We start from the raw sequence: 20913 nt of genomic DNA, 5'->3' as shown, positions 1-20913 counted from the left end.
AAGTTATCCCAAAAAGGCACAATATTTTTTTCTTGCAAAATTAGCCAAATTTTCTGTTAGTAGTAGTTACTCAGATGAATTGCTAATACCACAAGTGTAATTTCTTTATATGAGTGAGTTTTGTAACATTAGTACTTGAAAGAGAGAGTGCATGAAACATTACTGAATAAAATGTCTGTATCTGGGAGTCGGGCTATAGCACAGTGGGTTAAGCACAGGTGGTGCAAAGCACAAGGACCAGATAAGGATCCCGGTTCAAGGCCCTAGCTCCCCACCTTCAGGGGAGTCACTTCACAAGCGGTGAAGCAGGTCTGCAGGTGTTTATCTTTCTCTCCTCCTCTCTGTCTTTCCCTCCTCTCTCCATTTCTCTCTGTCCTATCCAAAAACAACATCAATAACAACAACAATAACTACATCAATTTTAAAAAAGGACAAAAAGAGAAATAAATTAATTAATTAATTAAAATGTCTGCATTTCTGTAGATAAAGAACTGATTATTTGTTACTTCACAGTCACCAATGTCAGTTATCTGATCTCGTTAACACATTTGGATAGAATAAATGGAAGAAGTACTTTGTATAATGAATAGAGTTCAGAAGGAAACTACATTAATACCAAATCTACTTTCAATTTAATGTGTCTTCAGTTTATTAATCAAAGTTCAATTGTTTATTTCAGAAACATCAACTGAAGAGCAGAGTAGATAGCATAATGGTCTTTCAGAAGGCTTTCATGTCTGAGGCTCCAAAGTCCCCAGACCAACATAAGCCAGAGAAATTACACAGTGCTCTGGGAAAAAAAATTAACTTTAAGGGACTAGGTGGTGGCACACCTCGTTGAGCACACATGTTACAACGCACAAGGACCCAGGTTCAAGACTCCGGTCTCCACCTGCAGGAGGAAAGCTTTTCAAGTGGTGAAGCAGTGTTGCAGGTATCTCTCTGTCTCTCTCCTTCTCTATCTCCCCCTCACATCTCAATTTCTGAATTTCTGCCTGTCTCTATCCAATAAGTAAATAAATATAATTTTTAAAAGTAACTTTAATTTAAATATTGCAAATGACAATGTTTTGTTTTGATATATACAAGATATGTGTGTTTCACTTGACCTATTGTCTAGAAGATTAAAAGTTATCAATTGTTGTATGGCTTGTTTCATTTGTTGTCTGTCATGAGGGCATGATTTATCAGTTGATATAGGTGGTTAGATACTGTAAGAAGAGATTTTCCTTTCTCTTTTTCTCTTTGGTCTCTTAGTAGTCTCATAGCATACCCTCTCTTCTCCTGTGTCAGGTCCATACACACGACTCTCCAAATGCCTTGTCCCTTCTGCTAAGATGGCTGCATGAACACTAGCTTCCTGCACTGAGTGACAGTCAGCAGTCCCTGTTGTTCCGCATTCTCTATAGAACCTTCCTCTAGGTGGTTTCACAGAGACAGGCATTGTGAGACCCTTACATGCATGTTCCTGAACATAGTAATTGATCTACCATTTAATGAGGCACTTTTTTTTTAAACTTTCACAAGTTTAGAAGTTCAGATCAACTATAAATAAAAAATAATTGCAGTCCTTGTCCTTATTCAAACACCTGTGTTATTCTGTCTCCTCATAGAACCTTCACTGAGAAAGAGTTGGCACTAGGGGTGATTCCAAGAGATGAGGCCGAGGGATTATTCTAGATGAGGCCAAGGGATTATTCTAGTCACTTGCTAGTGCTAGAACACACAACTAATCTTGTCAACTTTAAATGGATTACAAACAACCTATGGTAAGGCAATAGAATGAACTAAACCATCACACATTGTCAATTGTGATAACAAGTCACATGAAATGTATGTCTTAAATGCTTGCTTTGTACCTTGGTACAGTTAATGACTGAATATTAAAAAAAAAATGTTTGTTTTAATTTATTTGTTGTTTGTTTGTTTTTTTATATCTATTGCATTTACCTGTTATAGCTTAACTGTGAGGACAGGCTGTGGAGTAGGATGAGTCTGTTGAGTGATCCTGGGTGCTCATGAAGAAGAAATGCTCAGTTTCCTCTCTTAATTTGCAAATCAAGGCATGGTCCTAATATCTGAGAATCTCCATGGCAATGATAAAGAAAGCTTTTATTTTTTTTCTTATAACTTCAGGGTTGATTTTGACTGGTTATCAAATATAAAAATTCATTACATACACTTACTAAACTTTTCATGAAATCCTAAAATTTGGAATGAGAATATTTATTTATATTTATTTACACCCAGATAACACAGACTAGTTGATCTGCAGTCAAATGCTCTACCTCTGAGCTATACCCCCTTCCGACTAGTTGAAAACAGAAATCATTCTGACACTTTCACAGAAACAAAAATTAGTTGCACTCTGTTATCTGAAAAGAAGTAACCTGCTCTGTTTGAAATCTCCATGTCTGATAGCCAGTTGATTTCAATTGATTTCCACCTGCCTTTCAAACCTAAATCAATTCACAGATTTATGTTGGCATTAATAGACCATAAAAAAGCAATTGTGTATAGTATGAGATTTAAGAATATAAGAGCAGAATATTGCCTTGTTTCATTTTACCTAAGATTATGGTCTGGAAGGATAAGTCAAAATTTTCAGTATTATCCCCGTGTCTGCAGAGTATCACATAGGTGCCATACATGTTCATTTGAACATGACAAGCACATTTTATTGAGTAATTATATTTTTATGTATTGACACACAAATCATGAGAATTAAATAAAAATCTGACTGACAATCATGAAAATGTACTTTAGTACATTTGGTGTAATGAATATTGAGAATACGTTTGTTTATTTTTCTTTCTGTTATTTGTTTTTGTGTTTATTTCTGCCACCAGGATTAACACTGGGGCTTGATGTCAAAACTATGAATCCACCACTGTTCCCAGGGGCCATTTTTTTCCTTTCTATTTTATTGTATTTATTTATTTATTTAGAAAGAGGGAAATTGAGAGAAGATGGGGGAGATAGAAAGGGAAGAAATATCAGTAGACCTGCTTCACTGCTCCTGAAGTGACCCCCTGCAGGTAGGAAGCAGTTTGATGAGGTATCTTCCAACATGGTAATGTGTAATAAGAGTGCAACTACCCACCCCCATGCTTTTCTTTGTATCAAGTTACCTCTGTGGCTACACACTCCATAGCTCCTGGCAGTTCTGTTTTGCTTTGTTTGTTTGTTTGTTTGTTTGTTTTAGCTAGTGGAAGGGAGAGACAGAGAGAAGGAGAGATAACACTATTTCTCTAATGACTGTGAAGTTGAACATAGAGTTGTATGGAAAAATGCCTTCTGAGATTCAAGATACTTATACATTTTGATATTTTAAAATGATCTTACTGTTATAATTTTTATTTGGAAAATTTTTAAAGAAAATAAGTGTCAGGATTATTTTGAAACCAGCTATTTAACTTCTTCTATTTTCATTCAAGCTATTTGTATCAGTTTTATTCCCTCTGTCTAGCTCATAGGTCTACACTGTTCTACCTAAGCAATATTGTCCAGTGGACCTAGAACTACTGGGCATCTCCTCCTACTTTCATCATATATTAAAAACAAACAAACATACAAAAAAACCCCAGAAGCTTACCTGTTTAACTGCATGGCACAAGTAAATCAGTACTACCAATCATCTTACACACCACATAAGCAAGTCAGTACTCTAAAACCTAGGGTGGCCTGGTGTTTGCACACCTGAATGAACATATATATTACAATCTGAAAGGAACCAAGTTCAAGTCTTCACAGGCAGTGAAGCAGCATTGCAGGTGTCTTCTTTCCTTCCTCTCTATCATTATCTCCCATTCTTCCTTCCTTTCTTCCTTTCTTTCTATCTTTTTCCCCTCTCTTATCCCTTTCTTTAGTCTTCCTTTCTTTTTAATTGCCACCAGGTCTATAACTGGTGCTTAGTGCCTGCACTACAAATCTACTGCTCCTGGTAGCCGTTTTTTTTTTTTTTTTCCATTTTATTAGATAAGACAGAGAGGAATTGAGAGGCAAGGGGGAGATAGATAGGAGAGAAAGATACCTTCAGATTTCCTTCACTGTTTGTGAAGTGTCCCTAATGCAGGTTGTGGGTGTGGCTTGAACTCAGATCCTTGCACAGGCCCTTTCCCATAGACAGTGCAGCTTAACCAGATGTGCCATTGCCCACCCCCACAGGAGTCTTTCTATCACATTCCCTGTATCTCCCTTTGCTTTCAATAGCTCTCTATCTCTACTCAATGAATAAAGTGTGACATATTTGAATTCCTCATTACCTTTGCTCTAGTTGTTACTTAGTAGGTGCATTTTAAATAGTTTAATGCAAATGTTAGGACGATAATACTTAAGGGAGTGTCACAGACTGTTCTAAAAAACTCAGATAATGCAACTCCTAGTGCCATAGCTAGAAATAACCTTCAACCTTGTACCACTGCCCAACCCTGGACTGTTTTTATTTTTTAAGATTTGTTTAATTTTTTTTATTTTTTTATTTAAGAAAGGATTAATTAACAAAACCATAGGGTAGGAGGGGTACAACTCCACACAATTCCCACCGCCCAATCTCCATATCCCACCCCCTCCCCCGATAGCTTTCCCATTCTCTATCCCTCTGGGAGCATGGACCCAGGGTCATTGAGGGTTGCAGAAGGTAGAAGGTCTGGCTTCTGTAATTGCTTCCTCGCTGAACATGGGCGTTGACTGGTCGGTCCATACTCCCAGTCTGCCTCTCTCTTTCCCTAGTAGGATGGGTCTCTGGGGAAGCTGAGCTCCAGGACACATTGGTGGTGTCTTCAATCCAGGGAAGTCTGGCCGGCATTCTGATGACACCTGGAACCTGGTGACTGAAAAGAGAGTTAACATACAAAGCCAAACAAATTGTTGAGCAATCATGGACCCAAAGCTTGGAAAAGTGGAGAGGAAGTATTAGGGAGGTACTCACTGCAAACTCTAGTATACTTCTGCTTTCTTACTTTGGTGCCATACTCCAAAGTATGGGTGGGTGGGGAGAATACAGGTCCATGAAAAATGATGAATGAAATAGTGGGGGTTGTATTGCTAAATGGGAATCTGGGGAATGTTATGCATGTAAAAAAAAAAAAAAGAAGTAGAAACGCAAAGCAGAAATTGACTGAGTTTGGAGTATGTTTAATTTTTTTGATCCCAGTTCGAGCCCCCAGCTCCTCACCTGCAGAGGAGTCACTTCAAAGGCAGTGAAGCAGGTCTGCAGGTGTCTGTCTTTCTCTCCATCTCTCTGTCTTCCCCTCCTCTCTCCATTTCACTCTGTCCTATCCAACAATGACAACAATAATAACTACAACGGAGGCGGAGCTATGAGCAGCAGCAGATCTCTTTCTCTCCTCTCCTCTCCCATATCAACTAGGAATACCAAAGGAGACCACCTGTGACCAAAACAAAACAGGACTAGAATGACTACAGGAACCCACCAAATCACCAGTGAGTGCAAACACATGTGGCTGGTGACAGAGAGGAGCCTAGAGAGAGATTAAGTGGCTGATAACTGTCCGGCAGTTTATCAGTTGAGATATCACCTCCAGTCTGCTCCACCAACAAGGGGACAGCAGAAGGGAGGAGAGAACTCCACGAAGACTCACCAAGTGCAACTCTGAGTCTCCAATGCTACTGCCCTCGGAATCTGGAGCAGCAGCAGGGAGGGACACCAGGGGACAGAAATCTAACCAGGAAACTCAGGAGAAGACCTATACCTTGGTGGCATAGCTGTGGGGCTGTGAAAGTCTCTTTGCATAACCACCAGACTATCTCTGCCACACCCTGCCTTATCTCTTGGTCAGAAGTCAGTGATTAAGCTAAGAAGCCTACTTATAGTTTAAAAGCCCTCAGTCTCCTATAGCCTACAGAGAAGAAAAAGAATAAAAAGAAACCACTGAGGTCCAAATCAGGGATTTAAATACTATTGAAGCAAATGTTAACTTTTTACCCTTTAATTACCTTACTTAGACACAAGTCAATCCAGGCAATAGTGATCAGTAATTTGAAAAGTACTGAGAGAGCGAACTCATAACATAATATATAAAATGGTTAAACCAACAAGAAAAAATATTGAAGAAATGAACCAGGACAACAGTCCAGCTAAAAGCCCCCCAAAGGGTGAAGTACAAAATAATGAGTTCAACATCCAAACACAAGCAAAGGAAATAATCACAGGAGTGAGTAAAGAGTTTTAAAGAATTGTAATCAGAAATACAGGAACAACAAATGAGACTCTGGAAGAAAACACTAACTATCTCAAGGTTATTAGAGACCTGAAAGCTGAAATAGCAGAGCTAAGAACACAACTAGCTGAAGAAGCTAAAACAGTATCAGAACAGGGTAACAAAATATATGAACTTCAGAAAACAGTAAAGGGCAGAGAGAATAAATCAATGAGGCTGAAGACAGAATTAGCGAGATTGAGGACAAATTAGAGACAAGTAAAGAAGAAGAGGATCTCAAAAAGAGATTAAAAGATGATGAAAACAACAACAGAGTCCTATGGGATGACTTCAAAAGAAACAATATACACATTATTGGCTTACCAGAAGAAGAAAGAGAGGAAGAAAGCATTCTTCAGGAAATAATAGCTGAAAACTTCTCTAGTCTAAACAACATCAAAGACATAAAGATTCAAGAAGCCCAGAGGGTCCCAAACAGAATTAACCCAGACCTAAAGACACCAAGACAGATCATACTTAGAATGGAAAGGAATAAGGATAAAGAAAGGATCCTGAAGGCTGCAAGAGAAAAACAAAGAGTCACCTACAGAGCAAAACCCATAAGATTAGCAGCTGACTTCTCCACACAAACACTACAGGCCAGAAGAGAATGGCAAGATATCTATTGAGTGCTCAATGAGAAAAGCTTTCAACCAAGAATACTATACCCTGCTAGACCGTCATTCAGACTAGATGGAGGCATCAAAACCTTCTCAGACAAGCAACAGTTGAAGGAATCAACGATCACCAAGCCTGCCCTGAAAGAAGTTCTGAAAGGTCTTCTATTAACAGTCAGACCACCATAAATAGGATATATATCAGAACACTCTAAACCTCTACAAGAATGGCATTAAAATATCTTCAATCATTGATATCAATAAATGTCAATGGCCTGAATTCAACTATTAAAAGACAGAGTAGGAAAATGGATCATAAAATACAGCCCAACAATATGCTGTCTACAGGAAAACCACCTAAATCAACAAGACAAACACAGATTTAAAGTGAAAGGATGGAAAACTATCATACAAGCCAATGGCCCACAAAAAAAGGGCAGGAACAGCTATTCTCATATCTGACATGATAGACTTTAAAATAGATAAGATTAAAAAATATAGGAATGGGCAATACTTAATGCTCAGAGAATCAGTCAATCAAGAGGACTTAACAATTATTAACATCTATGCAACCAATGAGAAGCATTTAATAACACCAAAGTCTACTGGAAGAGCTACAGCAATATATGAACAGCAACACAGTCATAGTAGGGGACTTCAACACCCCACTCTCTCAACTTGACAGATCATCCAGGAAGAAAATCAGTAAAGACATAAGGGAGCTAAGTGAAGAGATAGATAAACTAGAACTATTGGACATTTTCAGAGTCATTCATCCCAAGAAAATGGAATACACATTTTACTCAAAACCACATGGGTCATTCTCAAGGATAGACCATATGTTAGGCCACAAAGACAGCATCAGCCAATTAAAGAGCATTGAAATCATCCCAAGAATCTTCTCAGACCACAGTGGAATTAAACTAACACTTAACAATCAACAAAAGATTAGTAACAGTCCCAAAAAGTGGAAGGTCAACAGTACACTTCTTCACAACTTCTGGGTCAAAGAGGAAATAAAGGAAAAAATCAAAATGTTTTGAGAGTTCAATGAAAATGAAGACACAAGCTATCAAAATATTTGGGACACAGCTAAGGCAGTACTGAGAGGAAAGTTCATAGCTATACAAGCACACATTAGGAAACAAGAAAAAGCACAAATAAACAGCCTGATTGCACATCTTAAAGACCTAGAAGAAGAAGAACAAAGGAACCCTTAAGCAACCAGAAGGACAGAAAAATTTTTAAAAGGGCAGAAATAAATAACATTGAGAATAAGAAAACCATACAAAAGATCAACGAAACTAAATGTTGGTTCTTCGAAAGAGTGAACAAAATTGACAAACTTTAGCCAGACTCACAAAACAAAAAAGGGAGAAGACCCAAATAAATCCAATACTAAATTAAAGAGGAGATATCACAACAGACACTGCAAAAATTCAACATTTCATGTGAGGCTTCTATGAACACTATATGCCTCCAAGCTAGAGAACCTGGAAGAAATGGATGATTTCCTAGATACCTACCAACTTGCAAAACTAAGTAAAGAGGAAGTGGATAACATGAACAGGCCCATCACAGCCAATGAAATTGAAACAGTTATTAAAAACCTACCCAAAAATAAAAGTCCTGGACCAGATGGTTTTACAAATGAATTCTACAAAACCTTCAAAGAAGAACTAATACCTCTACTTTTAAAAGTTTTCCAGAAGATTGAAGACACTGGAATACTCCCTGCCAAAACAATCTTGAGAACACAGAACAGGCATCACATTCCCAGATCTCAAATTGTATTATAGGGCCATTGTCATCAAAAATGCTTGGTACTGGAATATGAATAGACACACTGACCAGTGGAATAGAATTGAGAGCCCATAAGTGAGCCCCCACACCTATGGACCTCTAATCTTTGACAAAGGGGCCCAGATGATTAAATGGGGAAAGCATTCTTCCTCTCTTTCTTCTTCTGGTAAGCCAATAATGTGTATATTGTTTCTTTTGAAGTCATCCCATAGGACTCTGTTGTTGTTTTCAGCATCTTTTAATCTCTTTTTGAGATCCCCTTCTTCTTTAGTTGTCTCTAATTTGGCCTCAATCTCGCTAACATATGGAGTTGGAAACAATGGGTTGAAACATGCAGAAGAATGAAACTGAACCATTGTATTTCACCAAATACAAAAGTAGATTCCAAGTGGATCAAGGACTTGGATGTTAGACCTCAAACTATCAAATGCTTAGAGGAAAATATTGGCAGAACTCTTTTCCGCATAAATTTTAAAGACATCTTCAATGAAATGAATCCAATTGTTGGGTAGTTGCCATCTCCCCCTGGCTTCTGCTTAACCATATGCCTATATAGGGATTTTACTGATCCAAAGCTTTGGTCTATTTACATAAATCACTTTTACATAAAGCACTCCAGGGCATTGGTGGTTCTATGATAGGATTCTCTCCTGCTCCATCCCCTCCTTGTCACACACTGATCCCTTCTTTGTCACACTCTGATTTTCACCAGTCACTTTTCTCTCCACCCTCTCTATATCACATCCTGTTTCCACCCTACTTGGAGAGTATAAAAACAGCTGCTCTTCTGATTAAAGACACTTGGAAATTGCTTTCCGGCTCCGAGAGTTCCAGAGTGTATCTCCTGCGGAAGTTGGTGCAGCACGAGTTCCTGATCCCTCTCCCACACAGCAGCCTAGATCAGCTCCAGTTGAGTTCTCTCCAACCCAGAGAGCACTAGCTCGGGAAGAAGTACCCTCAGGCTATCCCGGCATCCAATTACAAAGAAGACTAAGGCAAGTATAAACCTATGGGACTGCATCAAATTAAAAAGCTTCTGCACAGCAATAGAAACCAATCCCCAAACCAAGAGATCCTTCACAGAATAGGATAATATCTTTACATGCCATACATGAGACAAGAGTTTAATAACCAATATATATAAAGAACCAAACTCAACAACAAGAAAACAAATAACCCCATACAAAAATAGGGGGAGGAAATGGACAGAATATTCACCATAGAAGAGATCCAAAAGGCTGAGAAACTCATGAAAAAATGCTCCAAGTCTCTGATTGTCAGAGAAATGCAAATAAAGACAATAATGAGATACCACTTCACTTCTGTGAGAATGTCATACATGAGAAAAGGTAACAGCAGCAAGTGCTGGAGAGGGTGTGGGGTCAAAGGAACCCTCCTACACTGCTGGTGGGAATGTCAATTGGTCCAACCTCTGTGGAGAACAGTATGGAGAACCCTTAGAAGGCTAGAAATGGACCTACCATATGATCCTGCAATTCCTCTCCTGGGGATATATCCTAAGGAACTCAACACATCTATCCAAAAAGATCTGTGTACACATATGTTCTTAGCAGCACAATTTGTAATAGCCAAAACCTGGAAACAACCCAGGTGTCCAATAACAGATGAGTGGCTGAGCAAGTGTGGTATATATATATATTACTCAGCTGTAAAAAATGGTGACTTCACCATTTTCAGCCAATCTTGGATGGACCTTGAAAAATTCATGTTAAGTGAAATAAGTCAGAAACAGAAGGATGAATATGGGATGATCTCACTCTCAGGAAGAACTTGAAAAACAAGATCAGAAAACAAACAAAAAAACACAAGTAGAACCTGAACTGGAATTGGCGTATCACACCAAAGTAAAAGACTCTGGGGTGGGGGTGGGGAGAATATAGGTACAAGAAGGATGACAGAGGACCTAGAGGGGGTTGTATTGTTATATGGGAAACTGGGAAATGTTATGCATGTACAAACTATTGTGTTTACTGTTGAATGTAAAACATTAATTCCCCAATAAAGAAATAAAAAAAGAGAAAAAGATTTGTTTAATTTTTAAAGATTGTTATTATTTACTAATGAAAGGGATGGAAGGAAAGAGAACCAAATATCACTCTGGTACATTTGCTGCTGAGGAAAAAACTGTGGGCTTCATGCTTTAGAAGCCAACAATTTATCCTTAGCACAATTCCCAGGGCTGAAGACTTGTTTCTTTGTTTATGAAAGAATCTAACCAGAGCATTACTCTGGCATATATGATGCTGGCAATCAAACTGCAGATCTCTGGCTTGAAAAAGGGGTAATCTTTTACACAATCTACCATATAACTTGAAATATTTTCTTAAGAAAGAATGAAGGAGGTTGGGCAGTGTTACAACTAGTTAAGTGCATTTAAGTCCATAATAATGTTCAAAGACCCAGGTTCGAGCCACTCACTGCTCCCCACCTGCAGTGAGGAAGCTTTACTTGTGGTAAAGCAAGTACTATTGGTGTCTGTCTTTCTCTCTCCCTCTCTATTTCACCCTCCCCTCTCAATTTCTCTCTGTTCTATCAAATAAAGAAAAAATAAAGGAATAAAACAGCCAGAAAGAATAGTGGGTTCATTGTTCAGACACTGAGCCCCACAATAAACCTGGTAGCCCTGAGAGAGAGAGGTTAGAGGGAGGGAGGGAAGAAGGGAGAGAAAGAGAGAGAGAGAGAGAAAGCTGAGCAGTGGCAAACCCAGAAGACAGCACATTATGATAATAAAGGCTCTAGGCCCAAAAAGGGAAGAAGTAAACCCTCACCTCCAAAATCCAAAGATGCCCATAATGCTTTGTGGCAGATTTGACATTTTACTCTGAGAAGAAACCAGACCTATTCCACCATATCCCTAGAAACCTTTCACTAAGGTAGATGGAATATTATTTAGGCTTACCCCACATTGGATACCATTCAACTGTTTTAATGATAAATACAAAGCACTTGTACCTGCTCTCCCTCTAGGTCCAGTAAGCATATCATCGATGTAAAAAAATAGTTGGAGGGCTGGACTGTGGCACATCTGGTTAAGCACCCACATTACAATGTGTAAGGACCCAGGTTCAAGCCTCTGGTCCCCACCTGCAGGGGAAGTTTTGAAAGTGGTAAAGTAAAGCAGGGCTGCAGGTGTTTTTCTGTTTCTCTGTCTCTCTGTCTCTCTCTCTCTCCCTGTTGGTATGCTTCTAATTCTGCTTCTAAAAACCTCTTCTGTTTCATTTGGTTTAATCCCCCCTGCTTAACACTATTCTATTTACATAACTAAGCACCAGCATGCATGCGTGGCATTAGTTTAATCCCCACTGGTTCATGATACCTTTTTGCTCCGCCCCCTCTAGTAGTACACCCTGATTTGCACCAGTCACTTTTCGCTCCACCCTCTCTGCATCACATCTTATTTCTGCCCTACTTGGTGAGTACATATAGGATTGTGTTTTTAGTTTAGTTTAGTTTAGCTTAGTTTGGCCGTAGATTGTGCTGTGTCCTGCATGAATAAAGAGATACTGCATACAACCCAGCCATGAGTCCCTGGTCATCTGTCTCCCGTCAGTGAAGCTCAGCCCAACATCTCCTTCTCTCTTATTAATTTCTCTCTGTATCCAATAATAAAAAAACAAAAGTAGATCAGAAGCATCCAATAGCACAGCTATATACAAGATACTGGGTACTGTACAGCAAACCCTAACAAAAGGACTTTTCAAAGTTAACCCAATTACCAAATAATGTGATGAAAACATTAACTATCCATTGTCTTATTGAACCCTAAGACAGCAGGAACCTCACATCTCCACTATAGAGCCCCTACTTCCCCCAGTCCTGGAACCCTTGGATAGGGCCCACTTTCCCGTATGCCTCTCCCAATCCATATCAAATAATATTGCATCTGCTGATCACAACCTAACCAATGCAACGGTTGCCACCTCAACATGCTTCACTTCAGATTGTGTCCAGAGACTTCACATGTGGAATGACAACCCTTCAGCTTCATTACTCGGGTGAGACCTTTCCTTTCATAGTATACTCTAATTTCATCTCAGGTGGTTCACTTTCTAACAAAGTCCCAAAACCTAGATATACACCAGTTTCTGTGAAAGAGAGCATATCTTCACACATAAACATATCTATAAACTACTGCAAAATATATACCTGAAAGCAGAAGTACACTGGAGTTTGCATCACCAGGTTCCAGATACCATCAGGATGCTGGCCAGGCTTCCCTGGATTGAAGACCCCACCAATGTGTCCTGGAGCTCAGCTTCCCCAGAGACCCACCCTACTAGGGAAAGAGAGAGGCAGCCTGGGAGTATGGACCGACCAGTCAACGCCCATGTTCAGTGTGGAAGCAATTACAGAAGCCAGACCTTCTACCTTCTGCAACCCACAATGACCCTGGGTCCATGCTCCCAGAGGGATAGAGAATGGGAAAGCTATCAGGGGAGGGGGTGGGATATGGAGATTGGGTGGTGGGAATTGTGTGGAATTGTACCCCTCCTACGCTATGGTTTTGTTGATTAATCCTTTCTTAAATAATAAATAAATAAATAAATAAATAAAAAATAAAGTTAAACATATTTTTAAAAAGTAGAGTGCTCAACCTCGTTCACCAAACCCAAGATAAAACTCTCTTATCAAGTGTTCCTCAAAATTTTCCTGTTCTGCAGTCACGTATTCATGATTTTTCTCTGGGATACTTTTAGAAAAAAAATGAAGAGCTAAGCAATATCAATATTTGGTAGTCCTTCAGAAGGCCTAGTGGGGGTTGTATTGTTGTATGGAAAACTGAGAGATGTTATGCATGTACAAACTATTGTATTTACTGTTGAATGTAAAACATTAATTCCCCAATAAAGAAATTTAAAAAAAATATTTGGTAGTGTGCTGTGAACCTCCCAAGGGATCTACTTTCCCTGATATTTAAATGTTCCTGGGCCTTCAATCAGCTAGAAATTGACTAACCGCAGAGTGACTCTTAATTTTGTGATTCAGGTTATACTATTGTTCATCTGACCGCATGATCTTCAACTTTTAAAGATTAATTAAAAATTTAGAAAAAAAAAGCACCATATTTTATTATATTTTATTTTTATTGGGAAGATTAATGGTTTACAGTCAACAGTAAAAGACAATAGTTAGCTCATGTGTAAAACTTCTCATTTTTCCATATGACAATCTAACTCCCACCCCCAGGTCCTCCTCTGCCATCATGTTCCAGGACCTGAAAACTAAGCCCACGCCCACTCCCATCACAGAGTCCTTTACTTTGGCGCAACACATCAAAATCCAGTCCACGATCTGCTTTGAGAAACACCATATTTTAAACATAAATATATTTCACTTTAGTTTTAATCTCAAGCATTTCTTACTTCTGGTTTATGGTGCTACTTACTGGAGATTAAATCTGGGACTGCTGGTAACTCAGACATGACAATCTTTGTGGATAAACATTATCCTCTCTCCATCAACCTGTAAATATTTTCTAAAGATAGAGATGGAAAGAATGAAACAGATCATAGCACCAAATTACCCGTTAATGTTCTGGAGTATAGCTCAAAACTAGATAGCATACATGAAAAGCAACACACTAACCAAATAAGATATATCATCAGCTTCATATATCTTTTCAAAAATATATAGAATCATTTATTAGAGTCAAATCAGCACATCCACTAGAGTGTAGAAGTTACCATGTACAAAGACCAGGGTTCAAGCTGCCAGTCCCCAAAAGAAGTAGGAAAGATTCAGGGGTACTCTATCAATGCCACATGAGTTTCTCTTTCCCTCTATGATACCCCTCTCTACCTCTCTTTTTATTTCTGTCATTATCAAAATAGAAGAAATAAAAATGTGAAAATAAAGATTAAAAAAAAATGTCAGTAAGAGCCCTGGTGTCATTGTGTAGGCACTGAAGACCATTGATAAACTTAATAGAGAAAAAAATGTTCATTTATTTACATTCATGAAAGAGAGATCAGAGTTCTTTTCATCTTTGGCATATGTGGGTGCCAGGAATTGAACCTGGGACCTCTTGAACTTAAGGAATACAGTCTGGTTCCCTACCATTTATATATCTCCCTAACCCAGGGCACTAATTATTAATTAGTCAACATTATAATTAAGTAGTTCTCTGCAAGTCAGACTATTTGACAATATTTTGTTTAATGTTTTGTCATTGCAAAGGCTTTGTCTTCTCTTTTAGATATATAGAGAAAAGGAAAGAGAAGCCAAGACACCACAGCATTGAAAATTCACCCAGCTCAGCACAAGTGGGTTTTGTGTGTGGCTTAACAAGGACACTAGTCAAGGTACAGATCAACCTGCCCAACTCCCATGCCCAGTGGAGAAACAATTACAGAAGCCAGAACTCCCACCTTCTGAAGCCCAAAAAGAATTTTGGTCCATACTCCCAGAAAGGAAGGGAGTAATTTTAGGGCAAGATGGCCAGAGGGATCTGAATTTCAATTCCCCCAGGACCTGGAGCAAGAAAAGAAAAAAAGAAAGAACATTCAGAAGTAGTAGTAGGTGTAGGTGTGACTTAGAAAGAAAGAGAAGGCAGAAGTATAGGGAAAAAAATTGGATATATATCAATCTGCAACCTTAGGAAAACTACCATAGCTTCCAATAAAGAAAATGGGGATACAGAACTCTGGTCATGGGAATGGTGCAGAATTACACCCATGTTATCTTGTAATTTTGTAAATCAACATTAAATCACTAATAATTAAAAAATGACACTGTCCAGGTTAGCTGTTTTACATATCCAGGATACATTCTTAACTATAAAGATAACTGTACCTGCTTAGAATTCAGTCGTTGAATAGAGCCCCTTAACCCTTGCTGCTTTGGGGTTGATTCACATCACATTTATTTTTCTAAATAATGTTTCTTAGTGATTTAATGATAGTTTACAAGACTATAAAATTACAGGGTTGTAGGGCCACACCGCACCCACCACCAGAGGTCTAAGCTCCTCAATCACTATAATTCTCACAAAATCACAACTTGAAGTTTAGCTACTTTTTTGTGGGTTTTTTTTTTTTTTGGAAGTTTATCATATCACACTTAGAGTTTTCAGCTGTAGTCCCAACTGCCCCCACAGAGATGAGTAAACACTATTGTTCTTCTCCTCAATATGTTATGGTCTCTACCACAGTGGTGAAGAGGACTTAAATTACCAACCCATGTGAACATTGCAATCTCCCTAATTTAAGAAATTGAACATTTCTATTTCCACATTGCCCATTTATGTATGTTTCAGCCAGTCAACCAAACAAACTGTTAGAATCTTTTCTCATTACTTTTTTCTTTTTATTTTTTTATTGCTAGGGTCTAAACTCCATTAGCCAATAAGATAGAAAGCCAGACACATAGGCAGAAGGAGAGGCAAAGATATCACAACACGGAAGCATCCTTTAGTGGAGGGGTCTTTCTGGACCTTAGGCTATAAATGGCAAATTAGGTACACTATCCTGGTGAGCTATCTTGACAGGCCCTCTTAGGAAATTCCCTCCCTTTCTTCTTTACTTCCTTCCCTCCCTCTTTGCTTTTATGCAAGCTTTAATTTCTTTATGCCAGAGGACTGCTAAACTCTGCTTTTTGGTGGTGCCAGGGATTGGAATCTGAGCCTCAGAGACTCAGGTAGGAAAAATTTTCGCATAACTATCATGCCACCTCACTAGAACTAACGCCTTTCTTAAATATCCAAAACTGCAACACAAAATGGAGAATCTCTACTTGGTGATCCCAAAGCAAAAAATTCAGCCAGGTGCAACTTTATATCCCTTCTACCATTCTCCTCCACCATTAGTATTCATTTCCTAATTGAGTTGAGTTTATTCAGGGGAGGTACCTTATTCAGGCAATTACCGTCACCTTTTTTTTTAATTGAGATGTTAGTGGATTACTCTACATTTGTTGGTCCATGTGGAAAATGTTCACATCTTGCCATTATATACATCTGTGAATCATTCAACCTTTAGCTTAGTTCCTTTCCCTTCATTATATACCAGAAGCTGATGCAAAGTCAATCCCTAGGGTAGGGCAGTAGCACAGCGGGTTAAGCTCACGTGGCATAAATGCAAGAACCCAGCTCCCCACCTGCAGGAGAGTCACTTCACAGGCAAAGTTAATCCCTTCACAGGCTGACAGCATGTAGACTGGAGGCTGCAATTATTTGGGATGGAGATGCTGCTGTCATTAAGGCTGGTGAGATTATCTTCACTAAGAAGATGTCAGAATTTAGGGGCTCAGTGTCTCAGTTTTATCAGGATCCCCCCAGGCATTTCTGTTTCGTAGTACAATACCTCATTCTTTCCTCATCAATGCCCTTTTAACTTGCTTGGAAATTCAGTCAGTCAGAATTTCAACACATTCATCTCTAGCAGAAATGAAATTCTCAAATAAGGAAGTGATCCAGTAATTTACATAGTATTTGAAGTTAAAATTTGAATCGTTGAGATAATCTTTTTCTTTCATGGTTTTTTTTTTTTGTTCATAGCATTGTTCAGATCTGATTTATGGTGGTATGGGGGATTGAACCTGAGACATTTGGTGGCTCATAAATGAAAATATTTTTAATTATTTATTTTTATTTAATTTATTTATAAAATAAAAATAGAAATCATCAACAAAATCATAAGATAAGGGTGGTAAAATTCCACAGGTTCCCCACAACCAGAGTTCTGTATCCTATCTCCTCCACTGGAAACTTTCCTATTCTTTATCTCTCTGGGAGTATGGACCCAGGATCACTATGGGGGTGTAGAAGGTGGAAGATCTGGCTTGTGCAATTGCTTCTCTGCTGAACATGGATATAGGAGGTGAATCCATACACCCAGCCTGTTTCTCTCATTCCCTAGTGTTGCAGGGCTCTGGAGAGATGGGGTTCCAGAGTACATTGGTGAGGTCATCTGCCCAAGGGAGTCAGGGTGGCATCACAGTAGCATTGGCAACTTGGGTCTGAAAAAGAATTAAGATATAAAGAAGAACAGTCCCAGAGGCAGGGATACAAAGCAGCAGCAACTGTGTTTCTCTCCTCTCCCAGGTCAACTAAGAATACCAAAGGAAATCATCTGGAACCACAACAAGACAGGACTAGAATGACTTCAGGAACCCACCAAATCACCAGTGAGTGCAAATACATGTGGCTCATGGACAGAGAGGAGCCTAGGGAGACATTAAGTGGCTGGAAACAGTCTGGCAGTTTACCAGTTGGCACACCACCTTCAGTTTGTTTCACCAAGAGGACGGCTGAAGCGGGGAGAGGACTCCCCTGGGACTCACCAAATGCAACTGTGAGTCTCCAATGCTACTGACCTCAGAAGCTGGGACAGCAGGGGGGAGGCCCTGTGCTGATACCAAGGGACAGAGAACTAACCAAGAAATTCAGGAGATCTATACCTCAGTGGACTAGCCTTGGGGCTGGGAGAGTCTCTTTGCATAACCACTGGATTATCTCTGCCCCACCCTGCTTTATCTCTTGGTCAGGAGTGAGGGATTAAGCTAAGAAGCCTACTTATAGTTCAAAAGCCCTCAGACTCCCATATCCTACAGTGAAGAAAAAGAACAAAAGAGGCTTTTAAGTCACCGTGTTCCAACTCAGGGATTAAAATAATACTGAAGCAACTGTTAATTTCCACAATTGTGAACCCTTTAATTACCTTATTTAGACACAAGTCAGTCCAGACAAGAGTGATCAATAATTTGAAAAGTACTGAGAGGGACCTCATAACATACTATATAAATGGTTAAACCAACAAGAAGAAATATTGGAGAAATGAACCAGGACAAGAGTCCAGGTAAAAACCCCCCAAAGGGTGAAGCACAAAATACTGAGGTCGACATCCATATGCTTGTTAAGGAAATAGTCACAGGAGTGAGTAAAGAGTTTGAAAGAATTCTCATCAGAAATGCAGAACAACAAATGAGACCCTGGATGAAAGCACTAATTATCTAAAGGTGTTAGAGAGCTGAAAGTTGGAATATCTGAGCTAAGAACACAACTAGCTGAACAAGCTAAAACAGTATCAGAACAGGGTAACAAAATACATGAACTCCAGAAAACAGTAGAGGGGGAGAGAGAATAGAATGAATGAGGCTAAAGACAGAATTAGCAAGATTGAGGACGAATTAGAGACAAATAAAAAAAGAAGCAAGAAATCTCAAAAAGAGATTAAGAGATACTGAAAACAACAACAGAGACCTATAGGATGACCTCAATCGAAATAATATACTCATTATTGGCTTGCCATAGGAAGAAAGAGAGGGAGGGGAAGAAAGCTGAGAGTTTCTCTAGTCTAGACAATATCAAAGACATAAAGGTTCCAGAAGCCCAGTGAGTTCCAAACATAATTAACCCAGACTTAAAGACATCAAGACATATCCTATTTAGAATGGAAAGGAATAAGGATAAAAAAAAGTATCCTGAAGGCTGCAAGAGAAAAACAAAGAGTCACCTACAGAGGAAAACCCATAAGATTAGCAGCTGACTTCTCCACACAAATACTACAAGCCAGAAGAAAATAGCAAGATACCTATCTATTACTCAATGAGAAAGGCTTTCAACCATGACTACTGTATCCTGGTAGATTGTCACTCAGACTAGATGGAGGCATCAAAACCTTTTCTGTCAAGCAACAGTTGAAGGAATCAATAATCACCAAGCCTGCCCTGAAAGAAGTACTAAAAGTTCCTCTACAGTCAAACCACCATAAATATGGCATGTAATCAGAATACTCTAAAAAATCTTCAAGAATGGCATTAACATATCTTCAATCTATGATATAAATAAATGTCAGTGACCTTAACTCACCTATTAAAAGGCACAGAGTAGGAAGATGGATCAGAAAACACAACCCAACAATATGCTGTCTACAGGAAATCAACAAGACAAACCTAAATCAACAAGACAAACACAGATTCAAAGTGAAAGGATGGAAAACTATCTTACAAGCCAATGGCCCACAAAAAGGGCAGGAACAGCTATTCTCATATCTGACATGATAGACTTTAAAATAAATAAAATTTAAAAAGATAGAGATGGACACTACTCAGTGCTTAGTGGATCAGTCAATCAAGAGGACTTAACAATTATTAACATCTATGCACCCAAATGAGAAGCCATCTAAATACATCAAACATCTACTGAAAGAGCTACAGCAATATATGAACAGCAACACAGTCATAGTAGGGGACTTCAACACCCCACTCTCTCAACTTGACAGATCTTCCAGACAGAAAATCAATAAAGACATGAAGGAGCTAAATGAGATAGATAAAATAGAACTATTGGACATTTTCAGAGTAATTCACCCCAAGAAACTGGGATACACATTCTACTCAAGTCCATATGTGTCATTCTCAAGGATAGAACATATGTTAGGACACAGAGAAAGCATCAATTCAAGAGCATTGAAATCATCCCAAGTATCTCCTCAGACCATACTGGAATTAAACTAACACTTAACAATCAACAAAAGATTAGAAAGAGTCCCAAAATGTGGAAGCTAAACAGTACCCTACTTAACAACTACTGGGTCAAAGAGGAAATAAAAGAAGAAATCAAAATGTTTTGAGAATTCAATGAAATTAAATTAATTAAATTAAATTAAATTCAATGAAATCTATCAACATATTTGGGACATAGCTAAGGCAGTACTGAGAGGGAAGTTCATAGCCATACAAGCGCACATTAGGAAACAAGAAAAAACACAAATAAACAGCTTGACTGCACATCTTAAAGACCTAGAAGAAGAAGAACAAAGGAACCCTAAAGCAACCAGAAGGACAGAAATCTCTAAAGTTAGCGCAGAAATCAACAACATTGAAAATAAGAAAGCCATACAAAAGATCAACGAAAGTAAATGTTGGTTCTTCGAAAGAGTGAACAAAATCGACATTTAGCCAGACTCACAAAACAAGAAAGTGAGAAAACCCAAATAAATTGGATCATAAATGAAAGAGGAGATATTAATACAGACACTGCAGAAATTCAACATATCACATGAGGCTTCTATGAACAACTATATGCCACCAACCTTGAGAACCTGAAAGAAATGGATGACTTCCTAGATACCTATGGACTTCCAAAATTAAATAAAGAGGAACTAGATAATATGAAGAGGCCCATCAGAGATAGTGAAATTGCTTCCCAAAAATAAAAGTTCTGGACCAGACGATTTTAGAAATGATTTCTACAAAATCTTCAAAGAAGAACTAATATGTCTACTTTTAAAAGTCTTCCAGAAGAATGAAGA

This window comes from Erinaceus europaeus, chromosome 20, assembly GCF_950295315.1.
Source record: "Erinaceus europaeus chromosome 20, mEriEur2.1, whole genome shotgun sequence".
Taxonomy (NCBI): Eukaryota; Metazoa; Chordata; class Mammalia; order Eulipotyphla; family Erinaceidae; genus Erinaceus; species Erinaceus europaeus.
This window is presented reverse-complemented; position numbering follows the sequence as displayed.